This window comes from Saccopteryx bilineata, chromosome 1 (assembly GCF_036850765.1).
Source record: "Saccopteryx bilineata isolate mSacBil1 chromosome 1, mSacBil1_pri_phased_curated, whole genome shotgun sequence".
In the NCBI taxonomy this organism is placed as follows: Eukaryota; Metazoa; Chordata; class Mammalia; order Chiroptera; family Emballonuridae; genus Saccopteryx; species Saccopteryx bilineata.
Genome location: NC_089490.1, coordinates 210,856,304 through 210,870,322, shown reverse-complemented (window position 1 = coordinate 210,870,322; position 14,019 = coordinate 210,856,304). Strand labels below are relative to the sequence as shown.

General features: G+C 40.2%; 1 pseudogene; it reads left to right on the top strand.

Annotated features, from left to right (window-relative positions):
* The first annotated feature begins 12,087 nt into the window (after positions 1–12,087).
* Positions 12,088–12,607, top strand: LOC136319455 (glycine cleavage system H protein, mitochondrial-like; annotated as a pseudogene).
* The last annotated feature ends 1,412 nt before the right edge of the window (positions 12,608–14,019 follow it).

Here is a 14,019-nt window from a genome sequence, read left to right as displayed (position 1 = left end):
GCTGTTCTATTACTTGCATAAACCTTATCTTTTAAGTACTATAAGAACTTATATGCTAAATATAAAAAGAACAGGACGTCAAGAATTGTGAAGACTGACATTTTAGCCTACTTCCAAACTAATAGGTTTGATGAATTCTGGCAAAAGACATGAGACTCCTGGATCAGAGACAAAGGGCTTTGTTATTTACGCAATAGTACTAAACAGAGTATTAGTGTTTACATCAGTTTCCCAATTCCCACAACCCACAGAGTGGTGTAAAGAGGGTTAGATGACATCTGTACACACAGTGGGTTATAGGAGAAGAGCCTGAATCTTTTCTAATGGGCATCAAGTATGCTTGACTCTGGCTGGGGAGGGAGACATTATCTTTGTTGTACTGGGCAGTAAACAAGCTGCTCTCTGTGCTGGAGGGACATTCTGTATCTGTTTTCCAAAGTTGTTCACCAAACATCTTCAGAAAGATAGTCTAGGACAAAGGCAGTCATGCTTCTGCCCACAAGGTGTGCCGAAATCTGAGAAACCCAGAGAAAATTGTCTCTCAACACTTAACCACAAAATAGTCTTACTGTGCATTGATTCTCTGAAGCACTTCTACATCTTTCTGCTATTAGAAATTATTGTCGTATTAACAAATCAATTTGAATGACTTCTGAGTTATCTTTTAATGCACTGCGGTTGCATTTCTGGTAGCTGGGGAGATTTTAATGACCTGTGCATCTCCAGCTGAAATATTGCCTGGGTCCTGGTTAGTGACCTTGACTGTCACACTGATCCTGGCTTTATAGTCCCTCTGCCAATATTCTCCAAACACGTGGTCTCCCCAACCCATCTTGCCTACACTGTTATACGTGACATCATTCTGTGGACTCCGCCCAGAGCTGTCAGATCTCCAGCAAGCTGTCACACTCTTAGGTTGGATTCAGCACATGTGTTCACATCTTTGCTCTTCATATTATCCCTACCTTTCAAAGCACAAGCCTCTGAGCTGTGTCTGACTGCATGGTCTCAGTGTTAAAGAGCATTTTATTGATGAGCTAGGAAAAGGTACTTTCTCACTCAGTCCTTTCTTTCTTGGTCTAAAGGTGCAGGAAAGGGGAAATCCTTTCGGTGGAGGTCTTTCAGGCTCATAATAGTGACGATAGCCGCCCCTGAGCTGTGTCTGGGAGTTGGTTGATTCCACCATCCACAGAAGAACTCCAGGCCCCTGTCCAGTGCTCCATCTTCTGCTGCTCTGCACTGGAAGCCCCCACCCACCCCAGGAGGCTCTCTGCCAGGGAAGCTGGTAGCACCTGGGGTGAGGGGAGCTCTGATTACATCCAGGGCCTTCCCACAAGTTCCCCCTTCCTCCAATCAATCAATGCATTGTTAATCTCTTGGAACACAAGCTGAGCACTAATCACTCTAATAACAGGAAATGGGTCAGGGACCAGGGCCACCACAGTTGAATGGAGCTGACTTTTTATGGCTTCATAGGTTTTTTTGTGTGTTTTTTTAAAATTTTACTAGGGTGACATCAACAAATCAGGGTACATATGTTCAAAGAAAACATGTCCAGGTTATCTTGTCGATCGATTATGTTGCATACCCATCACTCAAAGTCAGATTGTCCTCCATCACCTTCTACCTAGTTTTTTTGTGCCCCTCCCCCTCCCCCTATCCCTCTCCTTCCTCCTCCTAACCACCACACTCTTGTCAATGTCTCTTAGTCTTGTTTTTATGTCCCACCTACATATAGAATAATGCAGTTCTTGGTTTTTTCTGATTTACTTATTTCACTCCGTATAATGTTATCAAGATCCCACCATTTTGTTGTAAATGATCCGATGTCATCATTTCTTATGGCTGAGTAGTATTCCATAGTGTATATGTGCCACATCTTCTTTATCCAGTCATCTATTGAGGGAATTTTTGGTTGTTTCCATTTGTTGAAGAGGCTTTCTTTTCTCCATTGTGTGTTGTTGGCCCCTTTATCAAAAATTATTTGACCATATATATGTGGTTTTATTTCTGGACTTTCTATTCTGTTCCATTGGTCTGAGTGTCTGTTTTTCTGCCAATACCATGCTGTTTTGATTGTTGTGGCCCTATAATATAGTTTGAAGTCAGGTATCGTAATGCCCCCAGCTTCATTCTTTTTCCTTTGGATTGCTTTGGCTATTCAGGGTTTTTTATAGTTCCATATAAATCTGATGATTTTTTGTTCCATTTCTTTAAAAAATGTCATTGGAATTTTGATGGGAATTGCATTAACTTTATAAATTGCTTTGCGTAATATGGCCATCTTGATTATATTTATTCTTCCTATCCAAGAACAAAGAATATTCTTCCATCTCACTGTATCTTTTTCAATTTCCCTTAACAATGCTTTGTAGTTTTTGTTATATAGGTCCTTTATATTCTTTGTTATGTTTATTCCTAGGTATTTTTTTTTGTTTTTGTTGCAATCGTGAAGGGGATTATTTTTTTGAGTTCATTCTCAAATGTTTTATTGTTGGCATATAGAAAGGCTATAAACTTTTGTATGTTAATTTTGTATCCTGCGACCTTACTGTATTGGCTTATTGTTTCTAGTAGTTTTTTTGTAGATTCTTTGGGGTTTTTGATGTATAGGATCATATCATCTGCAAAAAGTGATACCTTTACTTCTTCTTTTCTGATATGGATGCCTTTTATTTCTTTGTCTTGTTTGATTGCTCTGGCTAGAACCTCTATCACCACATTAAATAAGAGTGGAGAGAGTGGACAACCCTGTCTTGTTCCTGATTTAAGGGGGAAAGCCTTCAGTTTAGTGCCATTTAATATGATGTTAGCTGATGGTTTATCATATATGGCCTTAATCATGTTGAGATATTTTCCTTCTATTCCCGTTTTGTTGAGAGTCTTAAACATAAAATTGTGCTGTATTTTATCGAATGCCTTTTCTGCATCTATTGATAAGATCATGTGGTTTCTGTTCTTTGTTTTGTTGATATGGTGTATTACGTTAAACGTTTTACGTATGTTGAACCACCCTTGAGATTCTGGGATGAATCCCACTTGATCATGATGTATTATTTTTTTAAGATGTTGTTGTATTCAATTTGCTAGTATTTTGTTTAGTATTTTAGCATCTGCATTCATTAGAGTATTGGTCTGTAGTTTTCTTTTTTTGTGCTGTCCTTGTCAGGTTTCATTTCTTCTAGATTGTTAAATTTAGTAGCATAAAGTTTTTCATAGTATTCTATAATAATTCTTTGTATATCTAGGATATCCATGGTGATTTCTTCTTTTTCATTTTGGATTTTGTTTATATGAGTCCTTTCTCTTTTTTTCTTGGTAAGTCTTGCCAAGGGTTTGTCAATTTTGTTGATCTTTTCAAAGAACCAGCTCCTTGTTCTATTAATTTTTTTTATAGCTTTTCTGTTCTCTAGTTCATTTATTTCTGCTCTGATTTTTATTATCTCCTTTCTTTGGCTGGTTTTGGGTTGTCTTTGTTCTTCTTTATCCAGTTCCTTAAGGTGTGAAGTTAAGTAGTTCACTTGGGCTCTCTCTTATTTGTTCATATATGCCTGAAGTGATATGAACTTCCCTCTTATCACTGCTTTTGCTGCATCCCATAGATTCTGATATGTCGTATTGTCATTTTCATTTGTCTGTATATATCTTTTGATCTCTGTGCTTATTTCTTCTTTGACCCATTCATTTTTTAAAAGTATGTTGTTCAGTTTCCACATTTTTGTGGGATTTTTTTCCTCTTTTTTGCAGTTGAATTCTAGTTTCAAGGCTTTATGATCAGAAAATATGCTTGGTACAACTTTGATTTTTCTGAATTTGCTGATGTTATTTTTGTGGCCCAACATATGGTCAATTCTTGAGAATGATCCATGTACACTGGAGAAAAATGTATACTCAGTCACGTTGGGGTGAAATGTTCTGTAGATGTCTATCATATCCAGGTGCTCTAGTGTTTCATTTAAGGCCAATATATCTTTATTGATTCTTTGTTTGGATGACTCGATCTAGAGCCATCAGTGGCGTATTGAGGTCTCCAAGTATGATTGTATTTTTGTCAGTTTTTGTTTTAAGTTCAAGTAGCTGTCTTATATATTTTGGTGCTTCTTGGTTTGGTGTGTATATATTAAGAATTGTTATGTCTTCTTGATTCAGCATCCCCTTAATCATTATGAAATGACCATTTTTGTCTCTGAGTACTTTTGCTATCTTGTAGTCAGCATTATCAGATATAAGTATTGCTACGCCTCCTTTTTTTTTGGATGTTATTTACTTGGAGTATTGTTTTCCAGCCTTTCACTTTGAATTTGTTTTTATCCTTGTTGCTTAGATGAGTTCCTTGTAGGCAGCATACAGTTGGATTTTCTTTTTTAACCCATTCTGCTACTCTGTGCCTTTTTATTGGTGAGTTTAATCCATTTATATTTAGTGTAGTTACTGACACTTGTGGCTTCCCTATTGCCATTTTATACATTGCTTTCTGTTAGTTTTGTGTCTTGTTTGATTTTTCCCTTTTGTTTTTCTATCCTTTGTTTTTGTTTGGTTGTATTCCATACATCTTTTCTCTGTTGCTATCTTAAAAGAAATTTTTTTTATAAAGACTTATTTATTCATTATAGATAGGGGGGAGAGAGAGAGAGAGAGAGAGAGAGAGAGAGAAGGGGAGAAGAGCAGAAAGCATCAACTCCCATATGTACCTTGACCAGCAAGCCCAGGGTTTTGAACCGGTAATCTCAGGGTTTCCAGGTTGACACTTTATCCACTGCGCCACCACAGGTCAGGCCCAATGCTATCTTTTTAAAATCATGTGCTTCTGTGGTGGTTTTTTCAAGGGTGGTTACCATTAAGTGATGAAAAGGCTTCCTACCCTGTTCATTGTAGTGCATTATCTTGTGAGTTCTTTTGAACTCCATCATCCTTTGCTACTGTTAATCTCTGTCCTCTCCCCCTCTTTTTTTGTTGTTGTTGTCACAGTTTAAATTTGGTTTTATTGTGTTCTTAGTGGAGCTTTTACTTGTGGTTTTGTTTTGTTTTGTTCTTTGAATCTGGTTGGAAAACCCCCTTAGTAATTCCTGGAGTGGGGGTTTTCTGATGATAAATTCCCTCACCTTTTCTGTATCTGTGAATGCTTTTATTTCTCCTTCGTATTTGAAGGATAGCTTTGATGGGTATAGTATTCTTGGCTGAAAGTTCCTCTCTTTCAGGACTTCAAATATTGGGGTCCACTCTCTTCTAGCTTGTAGAGTTTCTGCTGAGAAATCTGATGATAATCTAATGGGCCTTCCTTTATATGTTGTATTCTTTTTTTCCCTGGCTGCCTTGAGAATTTTTTCTTTGTTGTTGGTTTGTGCCAGTTTCATTATGATGTGCCTTGGAGTAGGTTTGTTGGGGTTAAGAAAACTCAGAGTTCTGTTTGCTTCTTGAATTTGAGGCTTTAGTTCTTTCCACAGGCTTGGGAAGTTCTCATCTATTATTTGTTTGAATACGTTCTTCATTCCATTTCTCTCTCTTCTCCCTCTGATATACCTATTATTCTTATGTTATTCTTTTTGATGCAGTCAGACAATTCCTGTAGAGCTTTCTCATTTTTTAAAATTTTTGAGTCTCTTTGTTCTTCTCTTGTTGTGCCTCAAGTTGCTTGTCTTCTATTTCACTAATTCTACCTTCTATCTGGCTTGTTCTATTAGCTAAGCTTGTTACCTCATTTTTCAGCTCATGAATTGAGTTTTTCATCTCTGTTTGATTTGTTTTTATAGTTTCAAGTTCCTTGGTAATATATTCTGTGTGTTTGTTGAGTTGTTTTCTGAGCTCCCTAAATTGCCTTTCTGTGTTTTCTTGTATATCTCTGAATATTTTTAGGATTTTTATTTTAAATTCTCTGTCATAGCTCCAACGTTTCCAATATATTAAATTTTTTCTCCATAGATTTTTCCTTATCTATCTGTGCTACCTCTCTGTCTTTTGTATCCATGATATTCGATTTCCTTTTCCTTAATGGCATCTGAGGGTGGTTTTGTTGATAGTACTTCGCATTTAGTGTGGAACTTCTGGAGGCTCCAAGGATAGATTTTTCTGTCTCTGGTTGAAGATGTTGTTGAATTTTTGGGGAGATTTATCAGTATCACTCCTTATGGTGCCATTTCTCTGACGTCACTCCCATGTTCATAGTTTTGATGAAACTGTGAGAAGAAATTAACTGCCTCAAGGAAGCCTCTGGTTTGGCCAGCTTGAAACAACCAAGGTTTCTCCCCATTTCAATTTTTAAATTAATTATAGCCTAAGTATAGTGTATAGTCAGCCTTCATCACTCATTCAATTTGAAGGCTGTTACCAGCTGAACAGCATTCACCTCCCTTGGCCGGCAGCAGGCTGTCTGTCCACTAGACTTCTAGAGTAAAATTTGGTATTCTGTTTTCTCTCTTAATGGCAAAGTAAAGCATGCCCCTTATGGAAAAGGATCCTGTGGAAGGAAGACTAGTTCTTGGCATAGACTATGGAGAGGTCAGGCTGGCAGGGTCCTGTACTCCACAGCACGATAGGAGGATAGATGGCCCATGCTGGGGATCTTTGTGGATCGACCCTCTCTGAGCCCGAGTGCCATGCTTTGAGAAGTTCACATGGTTCCACACAATGTACAGCAAAGCAAGGTTCTCTTCCTTTGGGTTTATGATGATCCTCTCTATTACAAAAGGCCCCTGATTGTCAGAGATGGGACAGCGGGTCCTGTTGAGGAGGGGCCAAGAGACCTGAGTTCTATTCCCATATCCACCTTCCACTGCTGCCATCATAAAACAAGTCACTCAAGTGATCAGTTATCTAAGTCATAGATGGGTGTAATTGTACCCTTCATGCCTATATTCCAATGTTATAGTTGGAATCTAATTAAATAACAGGATACTAGATGTGAATATATTCTATGAAGTTTTGTCTTCCTCATTCTAAATGGGAGTCCAGTTCTGTTCTTAGGACAAGACTCGCTCAGAGACTGACAACCAGCTACCCAAGTTTTTGGTTTGAAACTATATGGAAGAGAGAAAGATTGGTCATGTTGTTCCAATGGGAGGTACCTTGGAATGTGCCTCAGAGCTGGGAGAAGAGGGGAGATCTGCTTACCTGACTGTGGGAACTTAGGCTACCCACTTGAGTAGACAAGTTTACCAAGGGATAGAGTGCAGAGAAAAGGAGAAGAGAGCCAGTTCCCAGGAAACAGGGAAAGGTGGTGACAAAGGACTGAGAGATAAGGTGTTGGCTCTGTCTTCAGCCTGAATCCAGACTCCTGCACTTCTCACCCCCACTGCTACCTGTGCATTCATTACCTGCAAAGGCTCATCGGGGGCCTCCCTGCTTCTGCCCGAACACCCTCTAATGTCCATCCTCAGTGCAAAAGTCAGATGCTTAGAGCTCTCAGAAGCTCTGGAGTTCATGCAGGGGAAGAGCCCAGTCTTCAAAGAAGCCTTCAGAGCCCACCCCTCCCAGGCCTCACCTTCTACTGCCTTTCCCACCTATGCACCTTGCCTTGTTGGCTTCCAGGCTGCTCCATGCTATTCCTCTGCATCAACTGTTGCTCTGCCTGGACCACACCTCCCCCGTCCCTCAGTGATGCTTGGTGATCCACCTCACCTCACTCAAGTCTTTGCTCAAGTGTCATTTTCACCATGAGTCTTACCCACCAGCTATTAGAACTGCCGACTGCCCAGCACCCTCCTTAACTATTGACACCTCTTACCTTGTTTTGTTTTTCCTGTTGCCCTAATTACCTACAAAACACATAATTTACTAATTTATTATACTGGTGTTTATTTTTCCTTATCCTTCCTTCACTCTCCTCCCCACTCCATGAGGGCAGAGGTTTTTTCTGTTTCTTTTCACTGGTGTATTCCAGCAGCGTAGAATGATGTCTGGCACACGAGTGTTTGATAAATATTTGTAAGAAAAGGAATAATTCTGTGGGAGGTAAGGGAGGAGACTTTCTGAAAATAGAGAAAGAATCTAACCTTGTCCACACTTCAAAATGCTTCAGAGAGGTCAAGGTGAGGGCACAGATTAGATGGCAGATATATACCTTGCAGAGAACAGTATCCTGAGTCTGTTTGAACTGGAAACTGATTAGGAAACAAATGAATGGTACTTATATAAATAAGCATCACCAACTCATTCAAGAAATGTAGGGTAAAGGATTATAAATAGATTGGATGATAACTTGGGGGGAGGAAAACCAGATCAAAAAAAGAAATATCTTTTGTTGTTTTAATTAGCATGCTGTTTTCTGTTTTCAAAATGAATTTGTGCCCACTTTAGGAATTGTAGAAATTACAGAAAAGTCAAAGACAAAAATGAAATTCCTGATTCATTCTATCACCCAGATAAAATAAAAACTAACCACAACTTGTGCTTTTTCCTAGACATAAGCATTTATAGCAATTCTATTGCTGGTGTGATTGTTTTTATAAAAATGATATAGCTTTACATGATATGACTTCTTTGTATTTATGTCTGTTCTGTAGTTTTTTTTAATGTAAAATTTTACTAGAACTATTATTCATGTCCATATATTTTTGCCGGGTGTAATTTTTAGTGGCTGCAAATAATTTTATTCAATAAAGTATATAATTAATTTCTACTTAGACATTTATGTTTTAACTATTTCTTTATTGTTGTAAACCACATGGTTTTTCTTTATTTTTTTAAGAGAAGGAGAAAGTGGATAGAGGAAACATTTATGAAACAAGAGAAAGTGAAAAGAAGTTGTGGGAAAAGGTCCTGCAGAACTCTAGACAAGAGGAGCTGAAAGGTAGAGGTGCCCATAAGACTAGACACTGGTGGGTTCAGCTTGTCACCACCTAGACCCATGGTGTTAGTAGTATCTCTACTGTGAGACCATGTAAAATATGTGCCCTACTGTGATATGATAGGAGCACATGGTGTCCCTTGTGGCCATGACACTGAGAATCCTGCAGAGCTAATAAAGAACACAGAGCCCTAGGCTCACTGAGACAGCTTAGTGCCTAAGGCTTTGTGTTCCTACCAATTTCCCCCATGAGTCTGATGCCCACCAAAGCGTGAGAACCAATCAAAGTTCTTTAACCTACTGGTCTACAGAAAATCTAGGACATAGAATCTATGACACTGGGAAGGGTCAGAGAAATCTAAAGTGGAGCAATTATAAAACACCCTAAACATTCTCTGCCCCAGGCAATGGCACAGGAAAGAATGGGGGGGCAGCTTAAGATTTATAAACATTTCAGAGACGTAAGAACCCAACACAATGTGTGGCCCTTGTTTGAATTCTATCTCCAGAAAACCAGTTGTACAAGAAATTTTGTGGGGAGAGTAAGGGAAATTTGAATGGAAATGGGTGTTGGATAATGGTAAAGATTCACTGTTAACTTTGTTCGATGTAGTATGGGGTTTTAGCTGTGGAAGAAAATGTCCATATGTTCCAGAGTCACCCCCAAAGTGTTTTGAGTAAATGTGATATGTGAACGCTGCCTAATAATATTTCAGCAAGGAAAATGTGGACAGACAAATATGGGAGGTGTTAACAGAGAAATCTAGGTCACAGAGATATGGGGAATCATCTTAATATTTTTATTATTTTTAAAAACATTTATTATTTTAAAATGTTTTCATAATAAATGTTATTAAGATGTAAGAGATTAGCCTCGGGGAGTTGGAGAGCCCACCATCCTCAGAAACCAGCAGAAGGAACACATGAAGGGGGATGATGGTGATTTTTGGGTAGGCGAGGACACCTGAGGAAACTTGAGTTAGGCAACCCAGCTGTCATTTGGCCGAGAGGAAGCAGTGGAGAGTAGAGGTAGGGCGTCCCCTGATCAAGGTTCAAAATTACTTTTACAGGGAGGGTGCTTCATGGTGCTCCCCTCGCTGAGGTGAGTAAAGGCACCTGAGCCCAGCCGCCTGCGTGTTGGAGTGTGGGGGCCCACTGAGATTCTCAGAGGGCAAAGGTGTATGGGGGTTCCACGGTTCTGTCGTTCCTTCTGTGAGTCATGACCACATCGCCTCGTGGACCCTGCTGCACATCTGAAGAGTCCTGCTCTGAGGATGGAGGCCTCAGAGGTGGCAAAGGTTGGGCAGGTTTGTGTGTCTGCATGCGTGTGTGCTTCTATGGCTGGCTTCAAGTACCTTCCATACTGGAAAAAGCTGAGTCTGGTGTCTTTTGAGTTCTGTGGACCAACCTTTCCAAAGGCTGAGACACTTTTTGCCCAACATTGCTCTAACAAATATCTAGGGAGCACTATTATCCTGGTTACACCCTAGTGACATCATCTTTGGGGTGTAGCTCAGTTAGCACAGAGGACAAGCTCAGAACTGTTCATTACAGCACACACTTTACATGGAGGTGGCACGGTGGCAGAGTTGTACTCATGGTGACCTTCAACATTTTTAGGGCACAGATCTCTCTCTGAAGACTGATCAAAGTTATTGATTATTTTTCTCCTCAGAAAAAAATGTGTCTGCATTAAAGTTGCAGGAGATTCTTAAACTCCAAGGCCACTGATGGATCTCTGAGGATATGCGGGGGACTCTCTGTGGTCAAAGTTTTCATGCCAGTGTTATGGGAAGAGACAAAGGGGTGACAGGCTTGTCCTGGAACTGAGGAAGCCTCTGGAGGTGTCAGCTGAGCCAGTCTTTGGGGGGTGACCAGGGATTCCACACTTCACCTAACTGGTGCCGGAGTGGAGCCTGCTGACTGGAACGTGGAATGAAGGGGACCTGGGGACAGAGAGCCATTGAGTCTAACTGGCCTCTGTCCCTGAGTTTGCCCTCACTGATGGCTGTAGGCTGGCAGTCCACTGGGCTCCCTGACATGACACAGCTAAGTGATGGCTGGGCTCTGGGGCCCATCGGGGTCCCCAATGGAAGTCCACAGTTTTCATAACCTGATCAGGTCTGGCACAGAGAGGAGACGCACAGGAGATGGAGGTAAGAGCTGTCTCATGGGAGGCGTCCCTGCTGTGGGAGCGCATCTGTTTTGATTTGGTTCCCAAGCTGTGGATTCATTTAACAGATGCGGCCTTTCAGTGAGTTCAGCTTTTTATCCCCCATCAGGTACCAATTTAGAGAAGCCCGACTGACTCTTCAGGCTTGTTTGGCTTTGAGAAATGGAATCTGAGGTTTGTACCCCATCCCTTCTCCGTTCAGCAGGTGGCTTAGGTGTGGAGGCAAGGATGGCCACAGCCTGGTGAGTGGCTGCGGCCTTTTCCCATTTTTGTCCTTCTTTCTCATTCCTGCACTGACAGCCGCCCTCCCCTGGAGAGCAGTGAAGATGTTAGATGCCTGAGTTCCTCAGTTCCAGGCCCATCAGCATCCAATAAGCCAAGAACCAGAGCCAGGCAATCTGGCTCTACTTCAGCCATTACTGGAGGCTGAGCTGCTGCGTCCGGGGAAATTGGAGCAGAGTTGCTCAAGTAAAAACTGAAATTAGCCAGCAGATATATATTTTTTTTTATTTTTCAGCAGGCAAATCCTGCTTGTGTTTGTGTGTTTGAGCGTGTGCCCAAGTACAAACACTCCTTATCATTTGACTTCTGATCTTCCTATTTTAAATAAGGAGCTTTGGGAATTTTCTAGCATGAATCTGTGATCACAAAAATCATGTACATATTCTCCTTGCACTTGACAATTTTTAAAGCACTTTCCCAGCTGTGATTTCATAGATGCCCCGTGAAGCAAGCAGAGAAGGCACTATAACAGCATTAATTTTGCAGATGGGAAAACTGAGATTCCAGGCTATCATTTGTCATAATCACACAACGAAACAACAGCACACACTGTGCTGGAACTACTCTTTTGCAATCTAAACTTTTTGAAGAAAGAGGGTTCATCTTCTTTGCCCATCTGTGGTTTAGATACTTGATCTTCAAAATCAGCGCCTCTTACTATACAAACTGCCATTGATTTTTCCCCCGGTCTGAGAATAAAAGAAGCTCGGGACACACTTTAAAGCAGTGGTCCCCAACCTTTTTTGGGCCATGAATCGGCTTAATGTCAGAAAATATTTTCAGGGGTGGGACGGGTAAATGTATCACATGACCGAGACAAGCGTCAAGAGTGAGTCTTAGTCCGACAAACATGGCCCTCCGAGCAGCGCGGAGCTTGTGGGCGGTGACCTGTAGCCTGTGCACCTGCATGGGCGCCCACTGCACCCAGCCAGCTGCCTCATTGGGGCCTGAGGGCCCGGCCATCCGGACACTTTGCACCTGCCCCAATCTGCTCTCCGTGCGTAAATTCACAGAGAAACATGAATGGATAACAATAGAAAATGGTATTGGAACAGTGGGAATCAGTGATTTTGCACAGGAAGCTTTGGGAGATGTTGTTTACTGTAGTCTGCCTGAAGTTGGGACAAAATTGAACAAACAAGATGAGTTTGGTGTTTTGGAAAGTGTGAAAACTGCTAGTGAACTCTATTCTCTATCAGGAGAAGTAACTGAAATTAATGAAGCTCTTGCAGAAAATCCAGGACTTGTCAACAAATCTTGTTATGAAGATGGTTGGCTGATCAAGATGAAACTGAGTAGCCCTTTTAGAACTAGATGAGCTGATGAGTGAAGAAGCATATAAAAAATACATAAAATCTATTGAGGAGTGAAAATGGAACCCCCCCTAAATAAAGTAGTATGAAACAATTTAAGCATAGTTGTCTTAAATTAGTGGTGGACAGAAGATTTAAAATAGCAATTTTTAGTAATACCAAGAAAAAAAGAAACTAGCAATGCTATTGGAAGAAATTAACCACTTAACCTTCTAATGATTGCAGATAAACACAATATGCATCTTTTTCACAATACCTTATGATTTTTTAGACTAGGTTACAGTTATGATCTTCAGAATTGCTGAGATTATCTGTGGTAAAATCTAATGAAAAATTATGTATTTCAAGGATAACATTGTTATCTTTTTTTTTTTTTTTTTATTTTTTTTAAGCCTCTCAATCTATATTTTATTATGGTAGCCCAAGCAAATTAATACATTATACTGTTTTTTATAATCTTGAGATTATTATTTTTTTTAATAAATTTTTATTAATGGTAATGGGATGACATTAATAAATCAGGGTACATATATTCAAAGAAAACATGTCTAGGTTATTTTGTCATCAAATTATGTTGCAAACCCCTCGCCCAAAGTCAGATTGTCCTCCGTCACCCTCCATCTAGTTCTCTGTGCCCCTCCCCCTCCCCCTAACTCTCTCCCTCCCTCCCTCCCATGTCCTCCCTCCCCCCCCACACCCTTGGTAACCACCACACTCTTGTCCATGTCTCTTAGTCTCATTTTTATGTTCCACCAATGTATGGAATCATGTAGTTCTTGTTTTTTTCTGATTTACTTATTTCACTCCTTATAATGTTATCAAGATCCCACCATTTTGCTGTAAATGATCTGATGTCATCATTTCTTATGGCTGAGTAGTATTCCATAGTGTATATGTGCCACATCCTCTTTATCCAGTCTTCTATTGAAGGGCTTTTTGGTTGTTTCCATGTCTTGGCCACTGTGAACAGTGCTGCAATGAACATGGGGCTACATGTGTCTTCACATATCAATGTTTCTGAGGTTTTGGGGTATATACCCAGTAGAGGGATTGCTGGGTCATAAGGTAGTTCTATTTGCAGTTTTTTGAGGAACCACCATACTTTCCTCCATAATGGTTGTACTACTTTACAGTCCCACCAACAGTGAATGAGGGTTCCTTTTTCTCCACAGCCTCTCCAACATTTGCTATTACCTGTCTTGTTGATAATAGCTAATCTAACAGGGGTGAGGTGGTATCTCATTGTAGTTTTGATTTGCATTTCTCTAATAACTAATGAAGCTGAGCATCTTTTCATATATCTGTTGGCCATTTGTATCTCTTCCTGGGAGAAGTGTCTGTTCATGTCCTCTTCCCATTTTTTTATTGGATTGTTTGTTTGTTTGTTGTTGAGTTTTATGAGTTCTTTGTAAATTTTGGATATTAGGCCCTTATCTGAGCTGTCGTTTGAAAATATCAGTTCCCATATA